This window comes from Meles meles, chromosome 3 (genome assembly GCF_922984935.1).
Source record: "Meles meles chromosome 3, mMelMel3.1 paternal haplotype, whole genome shotgun sequence".
NCBI classification, from domain to species: Eukaryota; Metazoa; Chordata; class Mammalia; order Carnivora; family Mustelidae; genus Meles; species Meles meles.
In genome coordinates, this window is record NC_060068.1 from 149213241 (window position 1) to 149229743 (window position 16503).

Genomic DNA, 16503 nt, shown 5'->3' on the forward strand with positions numbered 1-16503 from the left:
TATTAAGCCTAAACATGAATTAATTTTAAAAGAAGAGAGACTCCAGCACAATTTGGGGGTCCAGGAAAACTTTGAGCTTTATTCTAGTGTTTTGGGTTCAGCAAAATACGTTCTGCCAAACGTTTTCCCCCTTAATTCAGAAAAGGCATGCATATTTCAAAGGAAATTTAATCCATATGTTTCTGATTCATTTACACTTAATTCATCAAAATGTTGTTTTGTAAGAGTTATTTGGTGTCCAAGAAGTCTTATAAGACTCTTCTCTTTGAACCAGAAAGCCTTGCGTTGCCAGGACTAAATGGAACTTTATATGCAAAAAGCGTAGGGACCTGGTGTTCCTCTAGGAAGTTTGGCCCATAAACTAGACTCTGCTCCTAGAGTCTTGAGGTCAAGAGTAACAGGTAATGCTGAGATTTAGCAGGGAACCTTTAGCTAGATAAAGAGAAACTGTCAAACAACACTCTCCAGTGAAACAAACTCATCATTCTGTTATTGAGAAGCAAGGTTGTTTTTCTTTTTTTTCACATTTTTTATTACGGAAAACCATTCCAATGTTTCAACAAGAAAATGAAGGACTTTGGTCCTTAGCATGGAATGTTATACTTAGTTATTAACCATGAACAAATATGTTATTTTATAAAACAATGGGCAAAGTGTATTTCCTCTGGTATTCCAAGCATTCTGTTACACAAATTGTGAGCTTCCTCAATGCCTTCATGTACTTCACTACTTGTTTTGGGCCTCGAGAATGCTTTTCTTAAATCTAATTGATGTTCACATTTTCTACTAACCAGTAGGCTTTTTTCTCTTTGGGCATGTACTTACAGAATTGGTTTTTCTGTCTTCGTGTGTGTGTGTGTGTGTGTGTGTGTGTGTGTGTGTGTGTGTGTTTTAATAAGCATGCAAAGTCTCTACATTTAAAGACATATTAGCCTGTGATGCATTAACTGTGCTTATTAACTTGATTGTGCATACATTATGGCAACAGTTCAAAACATCTTTTCCAATGATCCAAATAACATGATATAGTTACAGTGCTATCCCTTGATAGATGTGGGAAAGCCCACAGTCTCTTGAATGACAATGAGATACAGGGATCTAAAAATACAGACCTCAGACTTAAAATGACTATGAAGATTTCCTATGATCAAAACCACAAAATAGTTCAGTGAAAATAACTCAAGTAAAATATTGAAAAGTAACAAAAGCAGTTGCTATTAATGTTTTAACTACTCAATTTAAACTAAAAAAAAGTGATCTGAAAAAAGCACACTATAGATTTGTATTATTTGATAATACTGTCATGGATCTTCATAATCAATATTATCTAGGGGTAGAATTTTTTTAAGCAATCCAATGTGGGGCTCGAACTTTTGACCCCAAAATCAAGAGTCACATGATCCACCAAGTGAGCCAACCAGGTGATATAGTTTTAGGCATTTTTAAGTGATATAATTTTTAACACTTCTTTTAAATCTAAAATATTAGTGTTATATAACTTAAATAAATCTCAATTTTAAAAAATCCCAATTATCTGCACAAAAATTTTGCCGAATGCAGACTATGCATTAAAGACAAAGACTGATGAATACTGAAATGTATTAAGAGCCTAGCATGCAAACAACAGTTTTTTCTAAAGGAATGAGCTATATAGTGCAAAGCATAAGATTTGAAACTTATAGAATTATCTTTCTTCTTACTGTTAATTATATTAAGAGAAAGAAGCAGCTACAAAGAGGACTTGGATCAGGTTCTGTAACTGTTCACTTGGGCATTGATTTTGTTTGTGTTTGTTTGTTGTGGTTTTTTTTTCATTCTTTATCACCCAGGTTCCTTATCCTTAAAATGGGTAAAATAGTATTTTAATCTCAAAGATCAGAGTAGTAAATACATGTGCATTAAAGTAATGCTAGCTGCTACAACAAATAACCAAATTATAATAACTTGAACATGACCAAAATTTATTTCTCATACACATACAGTCCTACATGGGTTTTCTTGATTGTCACGGGGCTCTACTCCAATCAGGGACTTTGGAACCAAGGCTCTTTAAATCTGGTAATCCCATCCTTTCCAATGCATCACTTCTAAAATTGTCATCTTTCCTCCTCAAGCCAGCAGAAAAGGAAAGGGCACAGAGCATCCCATGTGGGAAGACTTTTATGGTCTAGACCTAGAAGTGGTACACCTCACTACTATTCCGCTGGCAAAAACTAACTCACATGGCCACACCTAATTACAAATGAATATGGAAATGTACTAGCTGGGTCACTAGGCAGAGAGGAAACAGGATGAGAAAAAACTAGCCAGTCTCTGCCACATGTAAAGTGCACAGCACTCTTCCTTTCATGTAATAAGTACTCAACAAATGTTGGCTATCTTTTTGCTATCACCATTATTAATAAAGTTTCTCTTAAGCATAGACATTTGGCTTAGAGGACACCAGCCTCATTGACAGCACAGGTGAATACATATTTTTCATATGGCTCAGAGAAACTCATATATGTTCAAAATTAAAATACAATAGCAAAATGTTTTTGAGAAGAAGCTTTACACTTAATGACTAGACACATCAAATAGGTTTCTAAACAAAAGACTATATATATTCTTAAATACCACTATGGTAATGAAAAGAATCAAGCAGGCTTTTCAGGTTTCAAATGTTCAAAGATCCCAGCTTAGTGGATTAGAACAAAATCCTTAGACGGGGCATTTCAAATACCACTATAGCAAACCCCAAGCTGCTGTCCAAATTCCTTTGCTGCATTATCTTCCTGTTGCAAAGCATACAACTTCTATAGTGTACAAGCTGAAATTTTTTTTGGGGGGGGGGGCTGCAGAGTTCCCACTGTATTAATGTTTTCTAGCATGGAATAAAGCTTATGCAGTCCACCAATATCTTCCAGTAAAGATTTAGAACCATGCCTATTTTTCCTCAAGGAAAGACTTAAAACTATACCTGTCTCTCCAGGGCAATGTGGGAAACCTCCTAAAAGATCATTCATTTCCTCTTAAAAGAAATTACTTTTCGAAAACTTTAAGTAAAGAAAAAGTTCAAGATTTTTCGGTCTGTCTGGTTCTAATGGTAAAGCATTGCCAATCCAAGGGACAGATTTCAGCAGCTTTAAAAAGAGTTTGTTAATTAAAATCACCCTTCTCTTAACTTGCCTCTTTTTCTGTCTCTTTAGTTGGCTCAACTAGTCCATTAGTATAATATTAAACAAATGAAAACAAAAGGAAAAATGAAGCGAGGTTCTTTCTATGCATATTTCTAAGACCAGGCAGTGTGTGCTCCAAAACCATGTCCACAGAGCCAAAATTGTTGAGAAAATAAAGCAGCTTTTTAGCTGATTGAAAACTACTTGTATTTAATGCTTGTTTTATGTACCTGAAACAACTCATACTCTTGCAGTTTAAAAAGTAATAGCAAAACAGACACTACTAAGATACAGTACTCCTTTCCACATACAAAGCTTTGACGGGGCCTCTGAAACATACCCAAGCAAGTAAGCTGCCTCTTAATCCCATCAGAAAATGCCTAAGGAGGCCCCACATTACTTTCCCCCAATAACTTGTTAACCTTGGAATGAAAAGCTTTCTGAATGTTCCCAACAACCTTGGCTTTCTGATCATGTGATCAGAGAAAGAACTACACTCTGGCTTTCATTAGTCTGAGGACATCTGCAAGGAGAACTTACAACACAAAACAATCTCGGTTGCTGATCTTGTTCTCTCATCTGGACCAAACAGTGTTAGTGTCAACAACTGCAGTAAACAGCATGGGGAGAGTTAATGTAAACATTTCAGAAATCATAAGCTTAATATCATTGTTCAGAAGTTGGACCAAGCTATGACTAAACTCTTCTGCACTCGAGACTGAGACCGCAGGCTAGAGACTGACTTTGATATATTTCCAGAAGCAAAGTGTATCCAAACCTGCACACTAGGAGAAAAGTAAACAATCCCAGCATTGGAAGTAGATGTGGCAACAGGTACAGGGGCTGGGGTGGGGGGGTGATTCATGCAGAAGGCAGGACAAGAGGCAGTAACGCCTGGATCAGGTAGGAGGCCTTCTATGAGCCCTACTGTTGTTAAAGTCAAGTCATACAAGTAGGTCTGTTTATTTCTGCAGTGGCAGTTCAGCTGAGCTCCTCTGGCCACAGTTTTTAAAATAGCTCCATGCCATTCCTATTATGCGTGGGCTTTCTTTAGACCCAGGGCAAGACAATGGAAAAACCAACCTAAACGAAAACAAATGGAAACTAAATACTTTGGGTTTACGTTATAAACATGTCAGCCACAAGGCAGGTAATTACCTTTAAATAAGGGGATAATTTCCTGGGTCATGATGCCCAAGTGAGAATTTTGATGTCATTTATAAGATCGTAATGTTCTTTCTAGATGTTTCTGCCATCCCTATTTCTATGCAGCCAAAGACACTTCTGAGATTCAGGTTTATTCCCTTTAACCCCATGATAAAGACAGACTACACTGAATGGTACCTACTCTATAGCATCTACAATTGAATGCTTACCATCGCTGGAATTGAACTGAAATGATTAAGCTCTAGCCCCCTCTACTTACAGACTTTCTAAATTAGAAAATAGGAATGCACTCCCTTTTTATGATGACATTTGGGCATCCCTTTACAATTTCTCATTGGCTTTGTCATTGGGATTTGAATCCAGGGCATCGGAAGCTGTACATTCTTTCTGCTAGACCATGTTATCTCTACATAAATGTAAGGAGCTGAATTAGAACATCCCTCATTATAAAGTGGACTATGAAAATCACTAAGTACTTTATTCAAGGTCATGGTGCTAGTGAATGGCAGAGGTAAAATTTGACACCTGAGTGTTTCTGGGTCCAGAGGCCAGACTTTTGGTACCAGGCTGCACTGTGATCACTCCCAGGCAGCCAAAGACTGTAAGGTCTGCACTGAAAACTAGCTAAGTAAGAAAAAAATTAGAATTTCTTATACCTTTTCAGCATCTTATTCAGCTCATGATCTCATTCCAGATTTATCTATAATAAGATTTCAGGATAGCACTTTTTTTTTTTAATTGTTCTCAGCCCTATGAAGGCCACATTCATTAATGGGTGCTGAGCTAGCTCTGTATCTTATATTATGTGGCTATTTATTTCTCTTCTTCCTTGGTCTGAAAAGTCAACTGAGAAGTATTTATTAAGTGCTTACTGTGGGCCAAGCACTATGCTACACATTGCAAGGTACCAAAAAAAAAAAGAAAAAAAAAAAATCAAAAGACATTAAATCACCTTCAAGGAGCTTATGGTCCAGCTAGAAATACATGATTCCAAATGATAGCAGGAAACATCTACATGCTTCACTCAAAATCGCTTAAAAAGTATAAAACACTCAAACAAGAGAAAGACATTTGAAACCTCTAAGGTCGTGACTAAGTAATAATAACACTGCAATAGTTCCTATAACATTTTTTCTGTCCTCCATTTGGACACGGATCTTTTGACTATAAGAGACAGAAGCAACTCAGATTAGGAAAGGCAAAAAAGGGAATTTATTTGTTCATATTTATAAAAATTCTCTACAAATTCATAACTTGCAGTCCTGGTCCAAAAGCAAACCCTCAGTGAAAACAGTTATCTATGTCACTATACACTTTTTGTGAAGAATAAACACAGGCTTAATTTTAGTTTCATCAAACGTTTTTATAATATGTAACTATGCAGTAGAATATATAGTGAAAAAGAAATCATTGTTGTCCTTTTTTTTTTTTCTCTTTTCTTTTTCTTTCTTTCTTTCTTTTCTTTTTTTTTTTTTTTTTTTTCCTGAATGGAGAATTTATCTTTGCCAACTGAAAGGCCCCACAACAGCTACAGTAACCTCAAGGGCCTCTAGGTACTTCGGTTCTCAGCTGTGGTCCATGACAATGATCTAAGAATCTCTTAAAAGGAAATCAATGCATCCTTCTCTCCCCTCAGCACAAGACCAATTCAATCAGAAGCCAGGGAAGTGGGGCTTAGACAACCATGTGCAATGAGGATTGAAAACCCATCTGTTGCCTTGTACTTACATTATGCCATCTACTCAGTCAAAAATTTAGCAGTGCTCCCAATTAATGACAAAAGGATGGAAAGCTAATTTTGGCTCCTAGACAAGGGCAAAACAAGAAGAAATGATTATCAGAATAATTCAGGCACACTTATTTTTTCCCCAGATGTGGCAGTGACTGTTGGCCGTGATACCTAACAACCATTCACAGTTTCCTTGCAAGGATCTCTTCCCAACCATAATATTCCAGAATCTTTATAGGTGCCCTCCACTCTTTGTTGTTGCTCTTGATGTTTTGTGTTCACAAAATTAGCCAGACAATGATTTGCCATTACTCGCAGTCTTGATGGAAAATATGAACTCGACGTTTAGACTACTACATCTGGGTAGAAAAAGGCAGAACTGAGTGTATGGTATTCTGCTGTCAAACACCACAGCCAATTGATAGACTGTCCCACACGCTTTTCTGAAGCAGAAGGCCAATCACTTGAGGTCATTAAAGGACAGTTATTTTAAGGGGCTTGTTAGTGAGCCATGTGAAATGACAGGGGCCATAAAGCTGGCCATAAATGTTGCTTGTAATGAAAGATAATGCATCCATGGTGGTTCATTTAAGAAAACATAGGACTGCATAAGAAGGAGAACAGCAACTTAGCTACTGTTTTATTCACAGCTTATTAGTAATAAAAAAAAAATAAAAATAGAGCATTTTGTGGAAGAAGGGAATCATTTACATTGACTGCATTAGAGGAAAAAGCTTAAAAGGTGGAAGCTCATTGCTCATGGGATTTTTATTTTCTGCCAACTCAGAGGGATCATATGGCTGCCGCGCTGTCTTCTTCACTTACCTTGACTCCACAGCCGTTGTGGACCCATGAAGGAAATTTACGTCTTCAGAATCAACAACTTACTCTCAGTGGCCCAACTGGCAGAACACAAAAATAAACAAACACAAAACCTCTTATTTTGCAATATTAACAAAGAAAACACTGACCTTCCACCTTCTACCTAATCTACCCCCAATTGCTTCTTTGACACCATGCCTAGTCAAATGAAAAGAGGTTTTCGAAAGAAGGAAAGAAACATCTGCTTGGACTTCAAATTCCCCTCCAAAGCAGAAATCAAGCCTAGAAAGGTTACATGTTTCAACGAGCATGCAAGACAAAGGAGAAAGTTCAACTGCTTATCCTACTTGACCTTGGCTTTAACGCAGGATCACGTTGATCCTGATGGAGAGATTAAAACGCCAAGTCCAGAACTGCTCACCAAGCAAATTCACAAGGGGAGTTCTAAGAGTTCTTTGGCACTCTTGTTTCATATGGAATTAGCAGGGACAATCCCAGACCACAAATGTAGCAATATTTTAACTCAGTGTGCAAAATTTCAACGATAAAGCCTGAGATTGGAAGCCGGACTGAACTTCTCAAACACTGCTTTCCTGGTAGGCTTTGTCAAAACAAACAAACAAACAAACAACAACAACAAAATTAAAAAACCCACACTTGGGCATGTATAGAGTTGTTGAAAGATTTCTTTACAGAGGGGGAAAACAGAGGTCATTAAGGCCATGACAGGTAAAGGATAAGGTAGGGGGTGACAAACCCAAAAACATTTTGTCTTACATATCCCTACTCTAAACTGCAAGTTCAGGCTACCTTCCATGAAAATTACTTACATAGGACAGCAAAACGGTGTTGTCAAAAACCAACCCCCAGGCTTGGGAGCCAAAATATAACGGGAAGACAGAGTTTGGGATAAACAGGAACAACAGATTCATTGCTTTGCGGGGCAAAGAAGGGTGCAGCAGGCTATGGCCTTCAAAAACTGTAAGCCTACCGGGAAGAAGGGGTTGGGGTCAGGGGGGCAAGGGAGGGAGGTTTCACTGGGAAATACACGATCTAGCCGGTTTCGACATGAACTGTGTACCTGCTTCCAGGCTCATTGTTCATTTTCCGGGTGGTACGGGTATCTAAAACAAGGCTAAGAGGGGGGAAGGGAAGGTTTGCGGAAGAGAGGGAAAAGGTTACTTTAAAATACAGCTTTGCTGAAGCATTAGTGCAGCCATTTTTATATTTGTTCAACCTCATGCTTTCGAGCGGTTTCAGTGGCACATAAATGATCACATCTTTCCACAGTAAACACTGCAGCACTTGGGAGTCAGAAATCAGAAATATAAACTCCAAACTTAAAATTTTGAAAACCTGAGAGAAGGGGTAACAACAAAAGAAAGATGAACAGCAAATGCCTGAGCTGGTCCACTAGCCCATCTCTTAAATCACTAATAGAAAGCACCCTGGACCAGTGCTCTGGGAAAGTGGGTTCTAGCCCCATGTCACTACTGCTTGACTGGACCTCAGACAAGCTTCTTAGGTTCTTTGCGCCCCAATTACCTCATCAGCAAAATAAAACGGTCAGAGTAGAGGAATTCTAGAACCAACTATTCATAGAGATTATGGAAGCTACGCAAAGCTGCTCATGAATTTCATGCCTCCATTCCCAACTTATTTTTTTCTGAGTAGCCCAACCCGTAGCTGTTTCTTCCTCTTTCCTGTTGAGTCTACTCATTAACTCTCCCACTGCTCTCTTAACTCAGTTCAGTATTATTCAGTCCCTGTAATGTCTTCTCTCTCCTTGAGATTGTAAACTCCCTGGAGGTACAACAACTTGTTTCTAACAACATCCCTCACTGAAACTGACAGTGTTAATTAAGCACATGGTAGATGTTTATACAATTTTTTTAAATGTATGTGTGAATGAATAACTATTTGGCACTTAGTAAATATTGACTTGAATAGTCACTACTGATCACAAAAATAAGCTGAGAGAAACCACTGATTTCTAGAAAGCAAGATCTAGTCACTAAACCAAAAACTTGCCTAGGGTACATTTGTCAGGAAAAAAAAAAATTCATATCCCCACTTTAAAATCCCTCTGTTATCCCTATTTTGACAAAATTACAAAGGTTATAAATTATATCTGAAAATGTTAAAGATCTATAATCAAATGAGCAAATCAACTGACACAAAAGTATTGTTAAAGTATCTTTTTTCATAAAAATAGGAAGAAATTCTACATCTTCCTAGTCCTTACAAACATACTGTACTAATTTTCTAGTGTTTCTTGAGGCTTTCCTCTATTTTACTAATAAATACAGAAATACTTAATTCTGTACCCCATTTAAGATGATTTAAGCTGTCACAGTTTTTCTGTCCCTATTAAAACTTAATTCAGGACAGCTAGTATAAATTTATTGGCCATCTTTGTTAAAAGTATCTACTGTTTTCACTCATTCCCTACCACATACATACTAAAGAAAATCTCTTACAGGCATGGATATAAAAATTAGTGTGTTTATGGATTTTGCCAATGTTATGCTGTGGCTAAACGTTTTCAGTGTTTATCATCCCAGAAAAGTACTATGTCTAAGATTGGAGGATTAATTCGTTAACAACCATAGGCAAAAGGAGAAAATAAGAGGCTCCGACATTCTAAGAGTCTTGCAACACCACCGACAAGAGCTCTCTCCTGCTAGCATATGGAAAGTTTTCTTACTTGCTAATTAAACTCTACCACCCGTCTGCTCCTTACTGCATAAACACCAATTTTATCCTACGCATAACCTCAATTAGTTTTTCCTATGCTAATAACTAAGGAAACATGGTACACATTTTTCTCTCCTAGATTTTGGTTATCAGCATGTATCTGAAAGGAAAGCACATAGAGAAAAATCACAGCCAGATAAAATTAATTCCTAAAATTAATTTTAATTAATTAAATTAAGAAAATTAAATTAATTAATTAAATTAAGAAAAATTAATTCCTAAGAGAAATAAGTCACAAGACTATGAAGGACGGCAAATTAGGTAAGCAACACACATGACAACCTTTTTATATGCTACATATTCAGTCAGGGGTTGGAACTTAAAGAAATAAACATTTCTTTCATATGTGGTTTTCAGCTCCCTGTTAAAGTTTACTATCACAAACTTTAACTTTGGCTAAAGTATATCTTAAAATATTTGTTCATCACATCTGGTCACAACAAAATCATTAGGAAACCCCAAACCAGTTGAGTCCAATGTAAGTGGGTCGGAATTACAAACACACACACACACCCCAGTGACCACACTATTTTAAAAATCCCTTTTGTCATTAGCATTTTGTTTTAGAAAGAGTGTCCCCTTTCCCCTAACTCTACCTTAAAAGGACGGTTTTAATTGCAAGTGTCCCAGATAAACAAGAACACTGATAAGGCAGTCAGACTGAAAACAAAGCCAGCAAGGATAATGCATTGCCACACTTGGCTCTTTCCGTCCTGTGATGACTGAGTTCACATGGACCACCATTAACACGTGGTGTTTGCCAACCCAGGCTCACAGTATTCACGTGGGAAGCCTGAACCCCAGCAAAAACAGGGAGAAGTGGCTGGAAGAGAGGAGTCACACCTGTGATGTATCTTCTTGTCTTGACTATGAGAAATGTGGGGTAGAGTAATTCAGAGTTACTGAAACAGCAGGGCTATTAGGCATGTGTATCAGATTGACCCAAGTTTGATATGACAGAAACAGCATGTTCTGCTATTCAATGAACCCACTGGTGTAAATACCAGTCAGGCAGCCCATGAACTCCAGTGGAGTTCAGTTTATTTTGCATATAACACAAGGAGATTTTTTTTGACATTTTTGCTCTCAAGTACAGAGAAAAAAAACTTAACCACTGAATAGACCTGACACAAAAAGAAAAGAAAGCAGTTGCTTAAAACCAAAAATACATCTCTGAAAAAAAATCTCTTATTCTAAATACGTTTCAGGGACCATCAAATGGAATCCATTACATGGGATTATATTTGGTTACGTTCCTAGAAAGTATACAGTTAACTGATTGTTCACTTAGAAGATACAGCTTAAAAACAATGTTAAGCAGCATGATAATTCAGAGTAACTAAACCTCATAGACTAAAATTAGATTCTCAGGAATATAAATTATTTCCAAAGAATAACCCTTCATTTTTTCATAAGAAATTATGTGGCTGTATCTCTAGAACTAAGTGAAATCCCTTAGCAAAAATGAAGTACACCACGGAGAGAAATGAGCACTTTTTTTTATTCCAGTACAGTTAACAGCGTTGTATTAGTTTCAAGCATACAACACAGTGATTCAACAATTCTATACATTACTCAGTGCCCATCATAAGTCACGGTAAGTGCACTCTTCATCCCCAGCACCTGTTTCACCCATTACCCCGACCGTCTCCTCTCTGATAACCATCAGTTTGTTCTCTAGAGGAGAGAAGTTAGGTTGTGTTTTTTGTTTGTTTGGTTTGGTTTATCTCTTTTTTTCTTTGTTCATTTATTTCTTAAATTCGACATATGAGTGAATCATATGGCATTTGTTGTTCTCTGACTTATTTCATTCAGCGTAATACTCTTTAGATCCATCCATGTTGTCGCAAATGACAAGATTTCAGTCTTTTTATAGTTGAGTAATATTCCGCTGTATATATACACCATTTCTTTATCCATTCATCAACTGATGGACACTTGGGCTACTTCCTAATTTGGCTATTGTAAATAATGCTGCAGTAAACATAGGGGCACGTATATCCCTTCATATATCCCACTCATATTTTGAGTAAATATCCAATGATGTGATTACTGGATCATACGGTAGGTCTATTTATAATTTTTTGAGGAACATCCATATTGTTTTCCACAGTGGCTGCACCAGTTTACAATCCTGCCAACAGTGCATAAGGATTCCTTTTTCTCCACATCCTCGCCAACATCTGTTGTTTCTTATGTTTTGCTTTTAACCATTCTGACAGGTGTGAGGTAATATCTCATTGTGGTTTTGATTTGTATTTCCCTGATGATGAGTGATACTGAGCATCTTTTCAAGTATCTGTTAGCCATCTGTTTGTCTTCTTTGGAAAAATACCTTTTCATGTCTCATGCTCATTTTTTAATTGGGTTATTTTGTTTCTTGGTGTTGAATTGTATAAGTTCTTTATACATTTTGGATACTAATCCTTTATCAGATATGTCATTTGCAAGTATCCTCAAAAACGAGCACTCTGAAACATTGGTATTAGGAGTATAAAATGGTACAGCTTTTCGGTAGGGAAATTTGGCAATAGTTACCAAAAGCCTTAAAAATGTCAAAAACCTTTATAATAATTCTATTTCTAAGAACTTTTCCTAATAAGTAAACTGAGATACAGATAAAGAGTTAAATACAATAGTATTGATGTGTAATTAATACTGAAAATAATCTTGATGTTCAGGAATTTGTGGGAACCTGGGTGGCTCAGCTGGTTAAGCATCTGCTATAGTTAAGGTCATGATCCCACGGTCCTGGGATCGAGTCCCATATCAGGCTCCCTGTCCTGAAGGGAGTCTGGTTCTCCCACTGCTCCTCCTCCCACTCACTCTCTCAATCTCTCTCCCCCTTTATTTCTCAAAGAAATAATTTTTAAAAAAATAAGGAATTTGTTAAATAAATATGTTATATTCAATGTGATAGAATACTACTTAGTAGTTTAAAATGATATAATATAAAAACATTTAACAGCTTAGAAAATGCTCTTAAGTAGGCAAAGAATCTATACTCAAAAACTATAAAGTACTCATGAAAGAAATTGAGGAAGACACAAAGAAATGGAAAAATGTTCCATACTCATGGACTAGAAGAACAAATATTGTGAAAATGTCTATCCTACCTAAAGCAATCTACACATTTAATGCAATCCCTACCAAAATCCCATCCATTTTTTTCCAAGAAATAGAACAAATAATCTTTTTTTTTTTAAGATTTTATTTATTTACTTGACAGAGATCACAAGTAGGCAGAGAGGCAGGCAGAGAGAGGGAAGCAGGCCCCTGTTGAGCAGAGAGCCCGATGCGGGACTCGATCCCAGGACCCTGAGAGCATGACCTGAGCCGAAGGCAGCGGCTTAACCCACTGAGCCACCCAGACGCCCCTAGAACAAATAATCTTAAAATTTATATGGAACCAGAAAAGACCTCGAATAGCCAAAGGAATATTGAAAAAGAAAGCCAAAGTTGGTGGCATCACAATTCCGGACTTCAAGCTCTATTACAAAGCTGTCATCATCAACACAGTATGGTACTGGCACAAAAACAGACACATAGATCAGTGGAACAGAATAGAGAGCCCAAAAATAGACCCTCAACTCTATGGTCAACTAATCTTCGACAAAGCAGGAAAGAATGTCCAATGGAAAAAAGACAGCCTCTTCAACAAATGGTGCTGGGAAAATTGGACAGTCACATGCAGAAAAATGAAACTGGACCACTTCCTTACACCACACAAGAAAATAGACTCAAAATGGATGAAGGACCTCAATGTGAGAAAGGAATCCATCAAAATCCTTGAGGAGAACACAGGCAGCAACCTCTTTGACCTCAGCCGCAGCAACTTCTTCCTAGAAACATCGCCAAAGGCAAGGGAAGCAAGGGCAAAAATGTTGGGATTTCATTAAGATCAAAACTTTTGCATGCAAAGGAAACAGTTAACAAAACCAAAAGACAACTGACAGATTGGGAGAAGATATTTGCAAACGAAATATCAGATAAAGGACTAGTATCCAAAATCTATAAAGAGCTTAGCAAACTCAACACCCAAAGAACAAATAATCCAATCAAGAAATGGGCAGAGGACATGAACAGACATTTCTGCAAAGAAGACATCCAGATGGCCAACAGACACATGAAAAAATGCTCCACATCTCTCGGCACCAGGGAAATACAAATCAAAACCACAATGAGATACCACCTCATACCAGTCAGAATGGCTAAAATTAACAAGTCAGGAAATGACAGATGCTGGCGAGGATGCAGAGAAAGGGGAACCTTCCTACACTGTTGGTGGGAATGCAAGCTGGTGCAGCCACTCTGGAAAACAGTGTGGAGGTTCCTCAAAAAACTGAAAATAGAGCTACCCTATGACCCAGCAATTGCGCTGCTGGGTATATATCCTAAAGATACAAACGTGGTACTCCGAAGGGGCACATGTACCCGAATGTTTATGGCAGCAATGTCTACAATAGCCAAACTATGGAAAGAACCTAGATGTCCATCAACAGATGAATGGATAAAGAAGAGGTGGTATATATATACAATGGAATACTATGCAGCCATCAAAAGAGATGAAACCTTGCCATTTGCGACAACATGGATGGAACTAGAGGGTATTATGCTTAGTGAAGTGAGTCAGTCGGAGAAAGACAACTATCATATGATCTCCCTGATATGAGGAAGTAGAGATGCAACATGGGGGGTTTGGGGGGTAGGAAAAGAAAAAAATGAAAGAAGATGGGATCAGGAGGGAGACAAACCATAAAAGACTCAATCTCAAAAACAGACTGAGGGTTGCTGGGGGGAGTAGGGACGGGATAGGGTGGTGGGGATATGGACATTGGGGAGGGTATGTGCTATGATGAGTACTGTGAAATGTTTAAACCTGGCGAGTAACAGACCTGTACCCCTGGGGATAAAAACACATTATATGTTTATTTAAAATTTTTTAAATAATAATTTAATAAAAAAAAGAAAATGCTCTTAAGTGAAAAAGCAGGTTATAAAATAGTGAGTATAATACAATAATGTTTATTTTATGTCAATGAGTAGGAAAAAGACTTGGCATATGTCCTATATATTAGTGCTGTCCAGCAGGAATATGGTACAAGCCACACATGTGACTTCTAGTTTTATAATATCCACATTAAAATAGTACAAAGAAACAGGTGAAATCAATTTTAGTAATAGATTTTAACCAAATATATTAAAAATATTACCATTTCAATATATAATCAATTTAAAAAATATTAATGAGATATTTTACATTGTTTTCATACAAAGTCCTTGAAACATGGTGCATATTTTGCATTTACAGCACAACTAATTTCAGACTAGTCACATTTCAAGTGGTGGCTACCATATTGAACAGTACACCTCACAAATGTCAGATATGGCAGATTTCTATCTTTATATTGATACTTTTCTGTACATTCTACTTTTATAATCGGGAAAAATCAGTATTTTTAAATAACTAAATAAAGAGAGCCCAACAGAGAAAAAATATATACCATATGGGTTATAGAGTTAGAAACCCAGGTGCAGAGATTTCTGATTTCATTACTTTGTAGATACATTTCAAGTCTTCATCTGTAACGTGGGAATAATAATATCTATTTCATCAAAACACTAAGAGCAATGAGATAACATTGGTGAAAAGCACACAGCAGAATGCCTGGAAAACTGTGACCACTTTAAGAAAGTTAACTTTTTTTTTTTAAGATTTTATTTATTTATTTGACAGAGAGAGATCACAAGTAGACAGAGAGGCAGGCAGAGAGAGAGAGAGGGAAGCAGGCTCCCTGCTGAGCAGAGAGCCTGATGCGGGACTCGATCCCAGGACCCTGAGATCATGACCTGAGCCGAAGGCAGCGGCTTAACCCACTGAGCCACCCAGGCGCCCAGAAAGTTAACTTTTTTTAACCAGTAATTTCCCTACCTAAAAAATATCCTACAGCTATACATAGAATACCCCTTGAACCAATGGTAAAGTTCAGATATGCTGTGAGCCCTCTGAAGGAGGGAGTTTATGGTTTTGTTTTTCAAATTTGAATCTACAAAGTCTAGCATAGAGCACAGTGTCTGGCACATTAGTTACATAAATTGATAAATGAATGACTAAATGAATGACCTTTGGATAGGCTATACTTATTAAAAGCATACTCACCTAAAGAAGCTCTTTATATGTTCTTCCCCTTTACATATTAATAATTTGAAATCATGTGAAATGCAAAAAAAAAAAAAAAAGTTTTCATCTATCTATGACCACCCTAATTTTCCTATTCTTTCCTCTGTTGGCTTGTGCCACCCTCCATTAACCTCCTCTAAGGATTAACAGTTTGACATTCTTTCTTGGAACTTCCACAATACTTTTTTCCCTCTAATTCAGCATTTACTATGCTCTACTTGAATTATTTCTGTGCATACCTGACACCCTCAACAGACTGAGTCCTTGAATACAAGCACGATGTTCCTTGCACAGTCGCTAGAACAGAGTAAGTGTTCGATAAATGTCTACTCTAGGCTTGAGGGAATGAATGAGTAACACTACTAGATTTGTAAGCTCCTCAAAGTTCATATCCTCAAAGTTATTTCATTCATCTTGTAAACCTCATTAGGCCTCTCGTATTTGTGTTTAGATATGTGTGGAGATGATAGTTCCAAGTATTAACTTGTTTCCTACCAGCTCCCAACATACCCTGCCCTTCAGCTCACCAAATTCTAACCCTTCATCCTCTGCTCCACCCAACTTCAGAATAGAATGGTCACCCTCAGTGGAAAGAGCAAAGGACTGTGCAAAGTGAAAAGTTTAGATATGGAACTGCAGGTTGAGCTATTCTGTTCTTAAGAAAATCCAACTAAGAAAGAGAAGAGAAA